Below are 19,911 nucleotides of genomic sequence, written 5' to 3' on the forward strand. Positions count from 1 at the left end.
CCCGTATTCAGAAATGTATATTAATACAAAGCCCATGCTTGACTTTATATAAACGACGCCTGGTGCGAACGTCCCCCAGACGCTCACTGCCTTTCTTTTGGTGCGTTCACGACTTGCGTCATTTAGATCAAGTCAAGCATGGGCTTCAAGTTATGATGCATTTCTGAATATGGGGGTAAGCGTGCGCTATTTCGGGCAACGCATTGTGCCATTGACACTGAGAGGAAACGGGGAAAACAAAGTTAACGCCCTATACTCCTAAACTTTCGCGTACCTGTGGTGTGCGTGTATCGTGGAAGAAGAAACAGCGCTAACACCAGGACGAAAAAAAGCATCGACCACACCAGCGCTTCGTGGTGTTGTCCATGTTTTTGCGTCGTCCTTGTGTTGCGCTGTTTCTTCTAAAATGCTCAACCAACTAGCCGGCAAGTCTATCCTGTGCGTATATATTGAACACACGTATGAATGTAGATGGTCTTCGAAGCTTTTAGAACGAGCACTGCCACAGGATACGAGCAGTGCACGCGTAACAAGTGGACACATTACTCATTTAAACATGCGTGCCAATGCATGTGACGCGGCTATCAGCATAAGCAGTCTCCAAATGCTGGAATGCGTGCTCTTCAAAACGCTAACGATCCGCTGCTAATGCAGGACAACAGCTCACAGCGGACTGAACCAAACTCTAAACTAATGCACCTGAAAAGAACGCCTACACGGCAGCGTGAGGCACGTCGAAATGCCTGGTACTGGCATCGCAGTTGACCACATACGAATGGAACTGGCGGAAAAAATAAACAGAAATGCTCACCAGTATACGCGCGACTTAAATTCACATACGTGGATGGTTGGCACGATACTTTGTATCCGCGTAATTTCGGAGAACATATAATGCATGGACTGGAAAAGCACTCGATCGTGAGCTGAACGGCACATTTGTTATTTTCCTGGGGTGACGACAAGCCGTGAATAGTTCTCACGTCGTCGTCTACGTTGTATTCCTCCGTTAGTCGTAGCAAGGAATGGAAATGATGCAAACGCAAACGTATTCCAGTACACAACAGCACAGCACACTGCAGAGAAACTCCAACCACCGCAGCCGATTCCTCAAATACATTTGTTATGTATATAAGCTCTAAAACAACACGTCTGAGCGTGGTGGCTTTGTGGTATAATGGTTAGGATGTGTGCTTTGAATTGTATAGATGCGAGTGTACGTGGGTTCGAATCCACGTGATGTATAGAGCAATGTGGTTCTCCATAAGTGTGTGATTCCGTCGACTATTGTGTTCTAATTAGATTATGTGTCTCCTGATTGTGAAATATGCGAAATATTTGCGGATTAAATGTGAATTAGCTTTTTTTTCTCCGCAGTGGCGTTCGGGACACATACGCATAGGCCGATTACGAGCCGTCACGACTCATGGTAGGCAGCAAATAGCCAGGAAAAATGACTTTAAAATCCTGCATAACATTGCTCACGCCTATTCTGAAGGCCGCTTGGAATTGGGCCACTGAGTCTGAGGAGCCGCCTAGAGAACGGTGTATCAGCGACCCTAATTTGATCTGATTTCCTGCCTGCATGCGTGGCCAGGACTTCGCTAAGAAGGTATTGGGAAGAGTAGTTGCACTCTGTTTGGGGGAGTAGAAGTACTCGGTCTGGTGGAGTGCCATTACCCCTACGGTGAGAGTATTACCACTCTGCGGAAGAGTACTAGCACTCCCTGTGGGAAGAGTATTATCACTCTGCAGAAGAGTACTAGCAATCCCTTGCGGCGGAGTAACAAAACTCTGTCAACAGGAGTTGACCTACTCTCTCTCAAAGAGGGTCGATCTACTCTCGAAAAGAGAGTGAAATATGGGACAAGCCGCTACTCCCTCAAAGGGAGTGCCCGGCACTCTCTTAGTTTTTAGAGTGCTGTGCTCCCCGACCAGGCCTTTAGGACGCCAGTAGTTACCCTGTCAAACTGTTGTTTTTCCAATTGGGTTGCTCTACTAAATTACTGCTCTGGGTCGTTTCACACCCCTTTTCGTTGATTTTTGTTTGGCTTTCATGACCGTTATTGCTTCAAGCAAGAGCGCGTTTGACCCCCCCCCCCCAACTTTCTTTTACTTTCTTTTTAAATACCGGGTGGCGATGAGTTTGAAGTGGGGCGACAATAGTGCAATGCATTTCAACGCGCCGCAGCACTTTCATCGTGGAATGCAACATCCACTTTTCCTTACTCCTTTTAGCTGCAAAACGATGTCACATCGGTGATGGTGATGGGTGACGTTGGAAACGTGTACACCGGTTAATGGACTTTAAGCGAATATTTGCTGCTCAGGGCATTGAAGGCGGGTATCGAAAGCGATAAAATGGACGCAGCGCAAATGTATCAATTCTTCTGGTGAGTGATGCTGCGACGGGAGATTGACCGTGCCGATAAAACTCGGTGCCGTTCCACTCTATGCAGAACGATGACCAGCGAAGCCGCGTATGGGGACCCCTTATTGGTGAATTGCACATCCGCCGCGGGTCGGGCCGGTGTTGCACTATCTTCGGCATTGGCCCACGTATGAGGAGCGCTAACGCCTGCTTCACCTCCACCGCGGGTCGGCCCAGCACTCGACTATCTTCGAGATCAGTCAACATATGGAGAGTGCTTAACGTCTGCTTCACCTCCGGCCGCGTGTCGGCCCCCGTATGGTAGTTTATTGCTTACCATGCCAACGACACGAAAATTTCCTTGGACGGTAGATGCATACAGATTGACTGTAATAACTGGTGGTATGACCGATGTAGTGAACCGCAAAGCATAGAGGCCTTCCGTCGAAGGCATCTGGTAAAACAATGGGAAAGGTGTTGTGTCGGTACCGACTTATAATTTCGCGGTAACTGAGAGATAGCGCTGCATAGAATGGTCCCAGCCTGTGATTGCATCGACAGAACTGAGAGACGCCACTACGGGGAGCCCCTCGCAATGTTCAGGCAAAACCATGCCTCTTTATGCTCATTTGGCTGATGGAGAGTGAGTACGAGATGCAGAGCCGGCTGGTGTGTCTGCTGCGGCTGAGCGAATGACAGTAACGAGATCTTGGGTGCTATGCAGGATGCGCCGAGTTTGGCGAAACTCGGGATCTTCACGAGCTCTGGCGACACCCCAAGATGAAAGCACGAATGGTACCGAGACACAGTTTATCTTTCGACAAGCCTCCAATTTCATTGGTTTATCTAGATTCACTCTGGCTGGCTATCATTCCTTGGGCGTTGCCTTCTGGGCGGTCGACAAACTGGGGCTCACGTGATCATACCGTCGGTGCATGGTCGTGCCTTCTTTCACTTGCTTGTCGTTCCACCGAGTGCATCACATGCACAAGCGAGTTATGAAACAAACGCATTTAGTACAATATTATTAGTTAGTTTAACGTGGTTTAGAAGCATTTTAAAGCTTACAACATGTACACTGAGTGTGCATTAGACTAATTTGTAATTTAGTACGTTTCGCATTATACCACGAGGGAACGCGGTGGTGGCATCATCACATCCATTCACCGGGCGAGCATGGCGGCTAAGCATCGGAGGCGCCCAGTGTGAAAAAACTCGTACAACGAGCTTGCAGTGCGCGACGTAGTGATAAGGCTCGACGATGACCACTATTTCATGGATAGTTCTGTTCCTCCGTGAGCAATCTTTCCGTGCACCCCGAAAGACTGCCAATAGCTTCGGCGATTTTACAGATCGCAACGCGCACCTACTGTTCACGGCGCAGTGCTGAAGAAACAACTTGTCCGGTGCTGCTTCTGCGAGCGTCACGAACATTACATAGTGTTACATTACATCTTATATAGCTACGATGCGACAAGGAGGTGGTACCGGCGATGGATCTCGCTACCAACACAGTGAAGGAGACATCGACAAACTGCAGATAAGTATATTTCTACTGTTTGATATTTAGCATAATAAGAGTGCACGGATTAAGTCGCTTTCGTAGTAACGAACTGAATGTCCAGCAGTTTAAAGAAGGCAGTGAGAACCAATGAGTGTTCGTGCTTCTACATGCAAATGGGCCCGCGAAAATATGGAAAAGATGAAGGTAACCTTCACTAACTTGTTGAGATAACAGAAATTCATGAGTGACATTAAGCCGGCAAAATTTATGGAAGAGTATCTTCATCCAGGTGAAATATCAATAGCAGGTACTGATATAAAGCAGGAAACTTATACGAAAATTTCACGGGTTGAACAGCACATGGAAGGCATTACCGAATCGTGATCGCCACGTTACCGATATCCTTGAAAAAAGTTTAGAATCATTGCATTCTACCGGTTATGCAATATGGGACATAAACCTGGAGGTCAACAAAGAAACTTGAGATGTCAATGACTGTGCAGAAAGCGAAGTAACAAAAATTGTTGGAGATAGCATTAAGGCAGGAAGACAGTGGTGTAGTAAACCGTGGCAACTGATATGCTAGTTGAGATTAAGAAAAAAAAGGAATCAGCAGGTAGGCCATGCACGTAATCGATCACTTGTTGCCAATTCATAACAAGTGATTACATAAGCGTGACAGAATGGAGGTCAAGGAGAGAGAACTACAGTCGATGGTGGTAGGAAATTGCGTAATGGGACAAAAATATGATATTTGTAGGCATAGGATGCAATCAGCTCGCATAAGATGGGACTGTAGGGTGAGGCATTTGTTTTGCAGCGAACAAAAATAGGTTTGTGGTGCTGACAGTAGAGACTCGTGAAGGTGCAGGGCCACCTTACCTGCTGGCACACTGATCAACATGACAATTGGCTCTGAAAAAGAAAACCCCAGTTATGAAAAATAAAGCAACGTTGTCCCAACGCATTGTTTTATTATGCATACTACACTAGAGGTGTCCACAGTTGGGGGAACTTAATACTAATAGTGCAACGAACATTTTTCTTTGTAAATAATTGTTTGTATGTGGCTGATTCATTCCAATGCACTTTTTTGCAGCAAAACATTCTGCTGCTGGAGGCACTCAACCGCCTGGTGGCAGTAGGCGAGCACCAGGCACGTGCTGTTGAGAGTGTGCCAGAGGTCCACAGGGCTGCTCTGCAAGAGTAGTATCGGTGCCCTCACTGCTCTCCTGTCGAGCCCACAGAAGGCACCTTATAAAGGAGCTTTCAGTTTAATATTTTGTTTATTATTCAAGAACATGAATAAAATTATTGCAGTAAACATTGTGCTGTGCATATTAGGAGACTTGTAACATGCATTGGTGTCCCTTCAAAATAGGCAAAAACATAAGACAACCTGTGCCACTCTTGGACCACGTAAATAAAAAATACACTAATGCAGCATACACGTCATTGTCCTGTTTGTTCTTTCTATGCGCAAGAATACATTGCGTGTTGATTAGCCACAAGATGAACGGTGTGTGTAATTCACAATGAAGACAGGAAACTGCAGGAGCATAATAATGCTATCACCTACAGACTCTGCATATGACTGCAACACACCCCGATTAAAATGTGCCATTACATGCATGTTCGATACCACATATTCTTTAACATTGTCTTATAACTGCATGTACTATATTTCACACATCTTAAGCCCTTGCGTAGCACACTTCTGATGTATCCATTTCATAGGACAAATAATTGTACACTTTGTCCTTTTGTGTTGTATAAAAAGCAGCATCCTTTACAGTCGGAAAAAACTTCAGAAGACAGGAGAGTCCCCGCCCAGATGACCAAAACGATGCAGCCGATTGCCTCCACGTCTAAAGAAATAGTCCCTCTCCAACGACCAGGTATTAGTCTGTCTGGCGGCACGATGTCAGTCTAGAGTGCATGCCCATCGGTGCAGGCTTGTGTTCACCTGCCTTAAAGTGCAGATTCCGCAGCCTCCTAAAGTTGTATCCGACTATAAAAACAAGTAATGCCTTGCACCAGTTGCATAGACTTCTGCAACTTGATAGCACACAATGATCAGGAGCAGATATCTATAAAGGCACCCAAGCAAAGCTGGCTGGCCACACTTCCATTATGAGGGGCTGCAAAAGGTCTCGCCAAACATTCCCATGACGTCCTTGAAAAACAGATGGTGTTTGGCACGTCTTTAGAATCAAAAACAGATTACAGTGAATGTTGTGTAGCCCGTCAAAACAAACCGGGCTTGGTTGTCTGCACAGCTTGTAATGGGAGGTTGTGCTTCACATAGGAAACAAACTGCTCTGTCCAGTACAATTTTGAGGCCAGTATGGCACCTATTATGTCAACAGTGTCTATAAACAAATTACACTTTTCACAGGCCATTGATTTCACCATTATTTTTGTATGATGGTTCTTTCAATCAGTGCTTGTATAACATGAGCAGGTGGATTTGAAAGCAAAGCTTTGTTTGCAAACCTTCCGACTTCCATAATTGTGTGGCAACGCAATGGCATGTTGTCGAATAGCTCACACTTCCTCGGTCCTGCACCAAGGAAGCCCAATGCTCTATTTGAAGTTAGATCGCACAACAATTCAACGGCACAAAAAGAAGAGTAACACACACAGCAAAGCATTCTGCTGTGTGTATTTCTCTTCTTTGTGTCCCGTCGAATTGTTGTGCAATTAAACTTCAAGCTACTATACCAATACACCCAGTCTTCAACATCACCAATGCTCTAGTTATTAGGCCACAATGGTGCACATATTTGAAATTTCCCAACACAAATTAGCTCTCCAAAAAATCGCAAATGTTAAATTTTGCAGTACAGGTTTATGTATGCACGTGCCATATTCTTTACCACTAAACTCACAGGAATCAAAGGGGCAAGCATTAACCAGCCTTGCTGCTGTGAGGCTGGTTAATGCTTGCCCCTTTGATTCCTGACACCAAAGGAAATACAGTGCCACGTTTAAGTAAAGGGAGTGCCGGAGGGAAAGGTGTGACAGCGAGGGCTTACAATAAAAATAATGGTTACGAGACATGTTCAATGCCAATATACGCTGCATGTCGCTCAGCCTACTTTGGCATTGCAGCAAGCGTTTACTCGTTTGAGCATATCACGTTTTGTGCAATCATTGCTCTAAAGCTGCACAAATGGTCTATTTGCTCTGCAATTTTTATTTTTATCATGGTGGGTTAAAGACCCACTTTTCATTGGCATCTGCACCACATTTCTCCCGATGTCTAATTTTGCCTTGGTGGTTCATGACATCTTCATGTACAGAGAGTTCTGCAGAGCATTGGATGTGCAGTATTCTACTGCTTAAGAATTAGAGCCCCATCATGAGACGAAAATATACAATTTATCCATCCAGCATAACGCCGCCCCCCCAAGATAAGAACATACACTGAACCTCTTGCACATGCATCGACGGTGAACAGAGCAAACAATCTGAAGTATTTTCTTCATGCAAGCCAACACACTAAGATTCTCAATGCATTTTCATTTCGCCACAAATGCATAGGCACAAGCGGCTTGGCGCAACATCCACATCTCGCGCTGCAACAAATTGTGCAATGCCTCGCTGTTTCATAGTGCGGTCGATAGATTACGCATGATCAAAATTCAGCATTGTGCATACTAAGTAACTTCACCAATGAAGAACCCCAAGTTCTTTATGAGATTAGAATTCATAGGTTACTTCACACAATTTGTGATATCCATTTATCTATTTATACTTAATTAACCTCTTTCCCAAGAAAGTGAGCCATTTGGAAGGCACCCTGACAGACAAGTAGAACAATCGGCAAAAAGTCATCAACCAGCGAAAAAGTCAGTATCATTAGCAGCCGCATGTGAGATGTCGCTAACACAAAATTTAAGTCGGCTACACAGAAGTGACGAATTTGGCAATATGGCGTGTCTAAACATTGCTTCAATGTTAATCACAGTAACGCTGACATTGAAGGCGCCTTAATTCCTACGTACGTTCCATCGACCAACCGACTACGTTCGTAATGTTCCCACGAAGTAGGAAGCGTTCTTTTATATATGCCCGCTCAGCCGCAGTATTCTGGAAAGCTAGGCACCGCTTACGCACTGCCGCATCGATAAGCGCGTCAGACACATCTCTGACACAGTGGCTAACAGTAGTTTGATGGCATCCAATGTAACGCTCGGCGCCGACACTTCTCTCAAAACTCCCAGACTCGTAGAAACGGAGCGCACAGATGACTTGCTCTACGACGGTGAGCGAATGAAGCCCGCCACGCTGTCTCCGCAGACAGCGTGGCGTCGCACAACCAGTGCACTGATGTCTTCGACAGGCGAAAATGACGCTGAAACTCCCCGTCGGTCATGTAGGTGAACGGGTCCAGACGCTCATACTGACGCTTGCTGCCGCTGGATGCAATGAAACAGGCTGCTGCTGCCGCCGCCATGTTCCCGAGTTGAACTCGGAGGGGGTTTCGCGATGTACGAGTTTAGCACGAGTTCGCCTGTCAATGAAATCCAGAGGTCACGGCCCGCGCTAGGCATGTAACTCTTGTGCGCGCACCCACTACAATTGGGCCACGCCCAACTTATCTTCCGGCAACAGCGACGCGGTGTCGAGCTGAGAGGCATCAACAATCTTGACCGCCGACATAAAACGCGCACAATGCACTGTCATCGGTGATGTACTGAGCACCACTATCGAAAACAAAGCGTTGACTGTCGCTGGCTTATGCATACATCTTCTCGGGCTGAGATGGCCGCACAACACGGTTTCATGGCCTGCATTGTGGCGCCTAGTGCAAAGTAAATAATTATCGGCACGTCACTGTAGCTGCTTACAAGGCGTCGATGCGGCGAGGGGGACGACGATGCTGAGGAGTGCGTATTGCAGCAGTCGTTTGAGATGGCTGCTCTGTCATCGGTGATGAAACGGAGCCACAGCGTCGTAAACACGATCAGTGTCTGAGAATCGCTAGCTCTTCTAGACCCAGTGCAATGGCATTTCATCACAAGCACTGCGCACTCAACAGTTCCAACACCTCTCTCCGTTCGAAATCTGATTTCATAACTGCACACAAGAGCCCTCACCTGCCAAAATGCGAGTGCTACGGTGTCGTTACGATATCCATCTGCGATCGCTGCTGGCTCCAGCAGAGGTAATCTGCAGGCACCTTCGACTGCACAACACACTCATATACTGCGTACATGCGCTCAGAGGCACCTTCACTGGGCAAGCGATGAATTGTGACGCTGGGGAAGCACGCACTTTTCGCAATGTATCGCAGAGGCTTCGCGCACAAAGATAAACTGGTACATTTTCACTGAACTGCATCACTACGCACTCTTCAAAAACATACCGCCATTTCGCAGCGACAGCCGTTGTGTCGTTTTTAGCAGGTAAACCGGGAGCCTTAATGGCCTAGTGAAGCGCCTGCGATGAACAGACGTACCGCGGCGCTGCGTTTCTATTCCCCTAATAGAGAAAGAGTGGCCATGACCCTCCATGGATCATGACCGACATTATTGAGAATAGCTCTGCAGCGCCCCCTAGGCGACTTATCACCGTATGAACGCCCTCGTGCGCGCGACCCGCTTCAATGTACCGCTTCTAAGCTTTCGCCTCACTGTCGCCACTCGCGGCAAGAAGTGCAAAATTTAATAATTTGCTCGATCTGCGTTTGTCATCACAAATTTCTAGCGTTGAAAACGAAAAACAGATACTTAGAGAAATAAAAAAATTACCGACGATTACGTTACTTCCTAATGCGAAATTTGAGCGCAGCAAATAAGCTGTTTCACCTTTTCGATAGATTGAGGCAAAGAAATCGAGCAACACATGTATGCGCTATCACAGAATTTTTTTTTTATTTTTCACACGTATTCCTTTAACAAAGACTCCACTAACAGTTCTTCACAGTCATGAAGGAAGCTTTGTGGTCGGAGAAATATTCTCCACGGCACGTATCCGGAAGCGGTTTCACGTCATTTTGGAACCAGAGCCGATCACACACTGAACACACACTGAACACACACTTCCAAACGGATTGTCTGTAAACTGTCGCCGGAAAGCATTTGTTGCACCCTGACTGTTTGCGAGCCTTTGTTTGCGTTTGGCCTCGGCCTCGGCCGCGCGAACGGTAGAGTCTTCTCTGCGACGGCGATGAGCTTCTGCTTCAGCCTCGCTTACTGCTGGTTGCTCTCGACGGCGGCGATGAGCCTCCGCTTCGGCGGTGCGAACGGCAGGGTCTTCTCGGCGGCGGCGATGAGCTTCTGCTTCAGCCTCGCTTACTGCTGGTTGCTCTCGACGGCGGCGATGAGCCTCCGCTTCGGCGGCGCGAACGGCAGGGTCTTCTCGGCGGCGGCGCTTAGCCTCTGCTTCGGCGACGCGTACTCCTGGATCATCTCGACGGCGGCGACGGTAAGCTTCTGCTTCGGCGGCACGCACCTCTGGATTCTGACGGCGACGGCGCTGGGCCTCTGCTCTGGCAGCTCGTTTAGCAGCAGCAGCAGCAGCAGCAGCAGACGGAGGACTTCCATCGGTCGTCTCGCTCATGGCTCAGAAAGAACTGGCAGATAATTTCGCAGTGGCGAACGGCAGCGGAAATTTCGGCTCGGGCGGTGCACATATACAGATCCGCCGCCACCGATCTGGCTCTCTGATTGCCACCGCACAGGGCGAACGGCAGCGGCAATTTCGGCTCGGGCGGTGCACATATACAGATCCGCCGCCACCGATCTGGCTCTCTGATTGCCACCGCACAGGGGTTGCATTGGAGGAGGAGCGAAGAAAGGAATTAAGTTCGAGCCGGCGCTTTTGACAACCGGAGACTCGCAGAAAGAGGGGGGAGGGGGGCGGCGTGTACACCCAGCGGCAAACGATGGGGGCAGAAGCGCGCGCAGCAAGCGGACAACACGATATAGGGAGGAGGGAAGAGATAGCAGCGACTGACTGATGCCGCTGACGCCGATAGTGAGTCAACCCCAGCTGCGGAGTTGGTTTCAGGGACAACGCCGCCGATGCCGACACAAACAATATGATACCCTCGCTTCCGCAGCGCTAAGAACCAGGTCTAGCCGTGGGAAGGTGGTCACGTATTCGTCGACGTGCCGGGGCCTACGTGAAATAACCGGCGCGTCGGCAACTGAAGAGCACCCTATCCGCCACACAAGAACAGGGGGGGGGGACCCTTTCCTCCTCTTACTGCATGGCGGCGACGGTGTTCTATGCAGTCACGTTATCTTGACTCTCTAGCGGCGTCAGCGGCATCCAGCGGTATCAGTCGGTCGCTGCTAGCGCTGGGGGGATGAAAGGGGGGCGGAGCTGGTTACGAGGCCGACGACAACGCCGACGACGACGCGAAACCCAGGAACGGACGCCAAAGAGCTGCGCTCTAAAATATTCGTTATTTTATTTGTTGTACTTTAACGTATTCGTTTGAGTGAAAGTGTAGGTGCAAGAATGCGCCGCATGTACCCTGTTCGCATTCGATGGAGGAAAGAAAGATAGCGCCCTAAAGAAAAGGCGCGCCCTTGACGCGCCCGGGAAAGGCGTGGCAAGCGGCTCACGGCAAGTGTGCAGACGGAGAGCGGGACAGTCACGGTATCGCTAAGTTGCGATAATCCGTTGATAACAATACGTGGCGCTGGCGCGTTTCGTTGTGCAGCCTTCTGCGCTTGAAACGTGGAAGCAGCGTACCGCGCAGGGTGCGCTCATGTTGTCATACGCGGCTTTTTGTCTACATATTTTTTTGCCTGCACCTTCGGCGCGTTCCGCGCTATCTCCGTTCACTGACTGCCGTCGAGCAAACTCGGGTAAAACTCGGGTGAACGAGAAACTCGGCGCATCCTGCATAGCACCCCTGGCGGGCACTTCGTCACACAAAAACGCTTCGATCTATACCAGCAGCGTTCACTGATCGGAACTGGACAAATCCAGCTGATTGTTTACCGTGTGAAGGAGGGCTACGTATCAAGGGTGGCTGCTTGTACCATTAATTGTGGCTTTCACACAGAGTAGTATTTTCCACCACAATGTGGGGGCTCTTTGTAAGCAGCATGTAAAACACGCTGTCTAGTATTGTTTTCACAACATTCTTTATTTTGTGCACTGCCACATGCACATGTGGACTGTTTTGAACTGGTTGTCAATGTCTTTGATGAAGCTCGCGAATCATTCACCCAGTGGCGGCGCTTGCTCCACCGAATGCTGCTCTGCGCGCAGCTTGCGAAAAGCAATTCGGCGAAATACTCCTACGAAGCACGTCTTGAGTGCTGACAACATCGGCATGAAAATCTTTTCATTCTTTCACTATACATGCGAGATAGATGCTAAGGTTCTGCAGTGTCGTTACATCATCGCACCGTCAGTCTACGCCTACACCCTGGTTAGGCGCAAGCCAGTGCTTGGTATCATTTTCTTCCACGCCGCTGAAGCCAGAATGGTCATCTGGATGAGCATACCAGAGCAGACGAATGATGGGGAAGAGAGCAACTGCTGGGATACGTCCTTGGTTATAGTTGACGGTAGTACAGGTGAGGGTGTTTTTAAGCCACCCTGCACCTCAAGCAATTTCTAAGCGGTTTATTAAAAGCAAGTTCCAAAATGCTAAAGCTACCCGCAGGACACCAAGTCCAAGTACTAGCGCTAATCTCCAGCCTAGCGCTGGACAATCATCCTTGGTCAGCGTTTGCTGTCTTCGCTAAACTTGTAACTTCACGGTTAATTGTAAAACACCCGCTAGTATTAAAGTTCCGTTCAAGGACTCGGACACCATGGCAAAATGTTTTCATGAACTTCTTTTCCAGAGGCACAACAGTTATAACAGTGCATGGCGGCATTCAAGTAAAGGCCAATCTTGAGCTTTTTTTGTGTAAATATTACTTTTGTTATGTGACTGGCATGTCATGCGAAGGGGCATATTGCAATAATCTCCTAAGCCTGTACCTCGCTTTTAGACTGACAGGTGGCGGCCTCGAGTGGTTGAAGTCCTATGCAACAGTTAGAAGCCGGACAGGCGTCCACAGCTATCGAGCATACCTGTTTCCAGATTTTACTCATAAACGAAAGATTTCTGTCAGCCGTCTGCTACCGAGCGTCATAATGCATGTCGTTAATATGAACATAGGTATTACTTGCTTTTCTTACTCTCCTCAAAAACCGCCAGAATCTCCGGATCAACAGCGGCAGCACTAATTGCTTCGTTGGTTGCTGTATCCCTAAGCGCTGGGCACCACTCCCGTAGGCAGGAATTCTTGCACGCTGCAAGAAACAATAACAAATAAATTGCTGCGTCTTCTTTGCCTAGCCTCTCTCTTAATTGTATGGTAACTGTTATGATGACCGTTGCAAGATGAAGGCTTCTTCCATGCAATAATTGTGTGTCTGGGTTTAGATGACTCGTTTATTTACCTATGAATTCCCAGGACCCATCACACGAGTCGCCCATGACTGCATTTCGCTTTCCCTGTAACCAATTTTATGCTTCAAGACACTACAGATTAAGAGAACTATGCAATGCATAGTTTCTCATTATTTGGGAGCTCCTGCAACAAGGGTTCTGACCTATTTTATGGGTATGCAAATACCCTCCTAAAACTTTGATCCTTCCATATTATTTGGCTTTCTTAACCGTAGTCCGGCCTAGCGCCAAGAAGCTTGTTACGTGGTATAGGCACGTAGGGATAAAAAAATGGCTGTGGCTTAGCTAAGGTTAAGCCCAGGATGCGAAGCATACTAGCCTTTGTTTTAGCTGTTGAACCACTGTTTAGCCCGGTGAACTGCTGTTGCTTGGCTATATTTGGTTCGGCTAGACGAAGAAACAACTCATGCGCTACTCTGCTTATTCCTTTATTTTCAAACCAATAAATATGCTGGCCTCGACGAGAGCGCGCCGCTCTTTTATACAACTGTTATGACGCCAGTGCCCTAGCGGGAGGAATGGGAGTTAGGCCGCAGCACCGGCTGTGCGACCGCAGGCGAGCGCAAGAGTTGAGCCCGGCTTGCAGCTGTTGTGACGTCAGTGCCCTAGCGGGAGGAGCGGGAGTTAGGCCGCAGTACCATCTGTGCGACCGCAGGCGAGCGCACGAGCTGAGACCCGGCTATGTAGCTACGCGGCCGCAAGCGAGCGCCCGAGTTGAGCCTCCGCTTTTGCAGCTGTTATGGCGTCATATATATGGTAGCTACGCGGCCGCGCGTGGCGCAGCAAGGAAGAGCGTGGTTGTGCGGCTAGTATGCTTCGCATAAAAGCTCAGTGCCTTTCCACTTTGTGACGAACGATGACCAGCTAAACTGCGGATGTTGGCCCCTTAATGGCTAACTGCTTAACCGCCGCGGGTTAGCCCAGCATTGCACCGTCTTCGGGATTCGCGCATATGTGGGGAGTGCTTAACGGCTGCTGCACTTCTTCCGCGGGTCGGCCCGGTATTGCACTATATTGCGGATGGGCCATCGTATGGGGAGTGCTTAACGCCTGCATCATATTAGACAGTTTTAGCAGAGCGTTTGCTTGCGCTCTGCTCCGCACACGTTTCACGCGCACCGGTGGCTGCATAGAATGCATTGATTTCGCTTATCTAACAAGCGCGTCTCCCAGGGACCCCACTGACGTGCTCTCAGCTTGGCGGTAAAACGATTACGAAAGCATCTACACGCCCCCTGACGCACCGCTAAATCAGGTTCCTAGCGGAACGTGGTCAGCGTCCCACGTTCCGCTGCAGCTATGTGTGCTGTGCGCACGCGCATCAGGGTTCCCGGTAGCGTTTTGTTGAGCGCCTGCGTGCCAATTGTTGTGATAGGCCGGTCTGAGCGGTGCGGACCGTAAACGCTCTGCTAAAACTCTCTATTGACGCGTGTACTTATCTTTATCAAGCGACACGTTTTGCCGCCTAGCAAATGTTATCGCACAGCGCGGGACGCGCCTGCATTTATCCGAAGTTTCTGGAAAGTTGTCGATGCTTCTATCCGCTGTCTGTTGTCGCCGAACCTTGTGTTATCTGATTTCATCGCTTGACGCGAATGGTGTAGAACATTGTAGAAGGCATGCGGGTCCCAACGATTAGTCTGGAACATTCGACGACTGCTCTATAAAAGCCGACGCGCTTGACCCGCTGATCAGATTTTCGACGATCGCCGAGCGTGTTTGCCGCTTTCGTTGTGCTATAAGTGTAGCCTGTTTTGTGGGCACAGGTTCGCCCAATAAAAACTAGTTTTGTATTCCACCGTACTGCTTCTTTCTTCACCGTCACTACCACGTGACATCTGGTGGAGGTGCTGGTGCGTTCATGTACCGAACGCCCCCGCAAAGCCGCGATCCAAGCCCAAAGCCCGAGGACAAAACTAACATCGCCGAAGACCAGCGTGCTAGCCGCAGACTGCAAGGACTGCCCCCAGAGCACGGACTTCTACCTGAGTCTACAAAGAAGATCGTGGTCAAAACAACCCCAATGGCTGCCCCAGCGTCCCCCGTTATCCTACAACAACCTCGGGACCCACCGACCTTCCATGGAGCAGCGACTGAAGACCCAGAATCCTGGTTGGAGACCTACGAACGAATCGCGACTTTTAACAACTGGGACTCCGACGACAAGCTGCGGCATGTATACTTTGCCTTAGAAGATGCCGCCAGAACGTGGTTTGAGAACCGGGAGTCGACCTTGACGACATGGGACCTCTTCCGTACCGGCTTCCTGCGCACCTTTACGAGCATCGTGCGCAAGGAAAGGGCTGAAGCCATGCTGGACGCCCGAGTGCAGCTACCTAACGAGAACGTCGCCATCTTCACGGAAGAAATGAAACGTCTGTTCCGCCATGCCGACCCGGATATGCCTGAGGAGAAGAAAGTCCGCCTTCTCATGCGTGGTGTGAAGGAAGAACTTTTCGGCGCAATGATACGAAGCCCACCGAAGACCGTAGAAGAGTTCCTTCGCGAGGCCACCAGCATCGAGAAGACACTCGAAATGCGGAACCGGCAATTCAACCGCCGTACAAGCTCTACCCACTACGCCGGAGTTCAGTCACTCGCCGCCGACGACCTACGCGAGACTATCCGAGCTGTCGTGCGGGAGGAGCTACAAAAGCTGTTCCCATCATCACAGCCTCAAGTGGCTTCGATTGCCGACGCCGTGCGTGAGGAGCTCCAACAACAACTTGGAGTAGCCCCTGAATCGCCGCAGCGTGAGCCGCAAGCGATGACCTACGCCGCCGTCGCACGCCGTCAAGGACCCCCTCCGCGACCGCGCCAGGGCCCTCTCACGCCACAGTTTCGTCGTCCGCCGCCGCCGCCGCCAGCACGACCACCCGTCGCCCAGCGCACCTACGCGAGGAAGACGGACATCTGGCGTGCTCCTGACCACCGCCCGCTCTGCTACCACTGCGGAGAAGCGGGTCACGTCTACCGACGATGTCCGTACCGGGAGATGGGACTGCGAGGTTTCGCCGTCAACGCGCCGCGTCCACAGCTTCGCGAGCGCCCACGTGACATCGCCGATTACCTCGCCGCTACTCAGTGGAGCCCTCGACGGCCGTCCCGTTCGCCATCACCAGGCCGCTACCTGTCGCCGCAGCGCCGACCATATACTGGCCCAGCCCGGGGCCGGTCAGCGAGCCCATACCCGGAAAACTGAAAGCAGCAACCGATGGAGGTGCGGTTGCTGTTCGTCGAACTGACGAAGATCCTCCGCCGCCGACGAAGACGACGAAGAAACCATCTCGACGACCTAATGACGACACGCCGCCATCCCGACGAAGTCTGGAAGCCAAAACTACACCGACGAAAGACGACTTGACGACGCGACGTTCCAACTTCATTTCAACACGACGCAGCCGTGATCCAACGCCAAGACCTAACTGCAATGCCAGACAAAGAACAACCGACCTCGACGTGCTTCTCGACGGCCACGCAGTCACTGCCTTAGTCGACACAGGGGCCGATTACTCCGTAATGAGTGGACACATCGCCGCCCAGTTGAAGAAAGTGAAGACCGCATGGGAAGGCCCTCAGATTCGCACCGCTGGAGGACACCTCATCACGCCGACTGGGATCTGCACGGCAAGAATAACAATTCATGACCGGACTTACCCTGCCACCTTCGTTATCCTCCAACAGTGTTCACGAGACGTCATTGTCGGTATGGACTTCCTCGACCAACACGGCGCAATCATCAACCTCAAGTCGAAGTCAGTACCGCTGTCGGAAGATAAAGCAATGCCGCCGGAAAGCCCTCGTAGTCACCACGCCTTGAGTGTGCTTGAAGATCAAGTGAGCATCCCGCCTCACAGCAGCATTGTTATTTCGGTCAGCACCGAAACACCCGCTGACGTAGAAGGTGTCATCGAAGGCGACCAACGTCTACTGCTAGACCGTGAAATTTGCGTCGCAAGAGGGATCGCTCGACTGCATGGAGGGAAAACTGAAGTGTTGCTGACAAACTTCAGCCAGGAGTTCAAGCACATCAACAAGGGCACGACGATCGCGTACATCGAGGAAATTCTGGAAACAAGTAATGCGTTTGTCCTCTCGGATTCCGCCGCATCTACCCCGACGACCATGGTTCCCGAACCAGACTACGACATTAATCCAAATCTCCCTATGATTAAACAACAGCAGCTCAGAAGTCTGCTCCGACGATACAAAGGCTGCTTTTCGACGTCATCGAGGATTCGACAAACACCAGTCGCCAAGCATCGCATAATCACCGAGGAATGCGCTCGACCACTCCGTCAGAGCCCTTACCGAGTTTCGGCGCGAGAACGTGAAGCTATAAGAGAACAAGTCGACGAAATGCTGCGCGACGACATCATCCAGCCATCGAAAAGCCCGTGGGCATCCCCTGTTGTTCTGGTAAAGAAAAAGGACGGAACCCTACGTTTCTGCGTCGATTATCGGCGTCTGAACAAGATCACGAAGAAGGACGTATACCCCCTCCCACGGATAGAGGACGCATTGGATCGGCTCTGCAACGCTAAATACTTCTCGTCCATGGATCTCAAGTCTGGCTATTGGCAAATAGAAGTCGACGAAAGAGATCGCGAAAAGACCGCCTTCATCACCCCAGACGGCCTCTACGAGTTCAAGGTTATGCCATTCGGACTGTGCTCGGCGCCTGCAACGTTCCAGCGCGTAATGGACACGGTTTTAGCAGGATTGAAGTGGCAGACCTGTCTCGTATACTTGGATGACGTCGTCGTCTTCGCCGAAAATTTCGACGTTCACCTTAGGCGGCTGGCAACAGTACTAGAGGCCATCAGGACATCAGGACTTACTCTGAAGCCGGAAAAGTGCCGCTTCGCTTACGAGGAGCTTCTATTTTTAGGCCACGTCATCAGCAAATCTGGAGTCCGCCCCGACCCGTAGAAGCCAGCTGCCATAGCAAAGTTCCCAGAGCCCATCGACAAGAAGGCAGTGCGTAGATTTCTTGGCATGTGCGCCTACTACAGGCGATTTGTCAAGAACTTTTCACGCATCGCTGAGCCGCTGACGCAGCTAACTAAATGTGACGTCGAGTTCAAGTGGGAAACGCCGCAGGCCGAGGCATTTCAAGAACTCAAACGACGCATGCAGTCGCCGCCCGTACTTGCGCACTTCGACGAGAACGCCGATACCGAAATCCACACTGACGCCAGTAGCCTAGGCCTCGGCGCCGTCCTGGTCCAGAGAAAAGATGGACATGAACACGTGATAGCTTACGCTAGCCGGTCGTTGTCAAAAGCGGAAGGCAATTATTCTACAACCGAAAAGGAATGCCTCGCCATCGTTTGGGCTACAGCGAAATTTCGCCCTTACCTATATGGCAGGCCATTCAAAGTCGTCAGCGACCATCACGCCTTGTGTTGGCTAGCGAATTTAAAGGATCCCTCAGGACGGCTAGCACGGTGGAGCCTCATACTACAAGAATACGACATCACTGTAACATACAAGTCCGGACGAAAACACTCAGACGCCGATTGCCTATCACGCGCCCCCATTGACCCGCCGCCGCAAGATGACGAGGATGACGACGCCTTCCTTGGTATAATAAGCGCGGAAGACTTCGCCGAACAACAACGAGCGGACCCGGAACTTAAAGGCCTCGTCGATTATTTGGAAGGGCACACCGACGTTGTCCCCAGGGCATTTAAGCGCGGATTATCTTCCTTCGCGCTTCAAGACAGTCTACTCGTGAAGAAGAACTTCTCACCAGTCCGCGCCAATTACCTTCTTGTTGTCCCGTCAGGACTTCGTCCAGAAGTATAGCACGCCCTACATGACGATCCGACCGCTGGACACCTCGGATTTTCCCGGACACTATCGAGGATACAAGAAAAGTATTATTGGCCGCGCCTGACCGCCGACGTCACCCGTTATGTCAGAACATGCCGAGACTGTCAGCGACGCAAGACACCACCGACAAGGCCAGCCGGATTACTACAGCCAATCGAGCCTCCTCGCCGACCATTCCAGCAGATAGGGATGGACTTGCTGGGACCCTTTCCGACGTCAATAACCGGAAATAAGTGGATCGTCGTGGCGACGGACTACCTCACCCGCTTCGCTGAAACAAAAGCACTGCTGAAATGTAGCGCAGCCGAAGTCGCGAAATTCTTTGTCGAAAACATCCTGCTGCGACATGGCGCCCCAGAGGTCCTCATCACCGACCGAGGAACGGCCTTTACAGCGGAGCTCACCCAAGCCATTCTGAAATACAGTCAGACAAGGCACAGGAGGACAACGGCTTACCACCCGCAGACGAATGGTCTTACGGAGCGGCTGAATAAGACCCTCGCCGACATGCTAGCGATGTACGTCGACGTCGAACACAAGACGTGGGACGCGGTCCTGCCGTATGTCACCTTCGCGTACAACACGGCGGTGCAAGAAACAACACAGATCACGCCGTTTAAGCTGGTTTATGGCAGGAACCCGACGACGACGCTTGACGCCATGCTGCCGCACGTAACTGACGAAGAGAACGCTGACGTCGCTAGCTATCTCCAGCGCGCCGAAGAAGCCCGACAGCTCGCCCGCCTGCGGATCAAGAGCCAGCAG

General features: G+C 50.4%; 1 long non-coding RNA gene across 2 annotated transcripts in view; it reads right to left on the minus strand.

Moving 5' to 3' along the window:
* Positions 1 to 19,911, minus strand: part of LOC135904300 (uncharacterized) — a 73,243-nt gene that overhangs the window by 35,037 nt on the left and 18,295 nt on the right. The window contains exon 4 of one of the 2 annotated variants that reach the window (XR_010565081.2): positions 13,035 to 13,148. This is a non-coding gene — a long non-coding RNA (uncharacterized lncRNA). Of the gene's footprint in view, positions 1 to 13,025; positions 13,149 to 19,911 lie in introns of both variants that reach the window. The other variant, XR_011511735.1, reaches the window with a different exon arrangement.

The sequence above is a fragment of the Dermacentor albipictus genome, chromosome 2 (assembly GCF_038994185.2).
Source record: "Dermacentor albipictus isolate Rhodes 1998 colony chromosome 2, USDA_Dalb.pri_finalv2, whole genome shotgun sequence".
NCBI lineage: Eukaryota > Metazoa > Arthropoda > Arachnida > Ixodida > Ixodidae > Dermacentor > Dermacentor albipictus.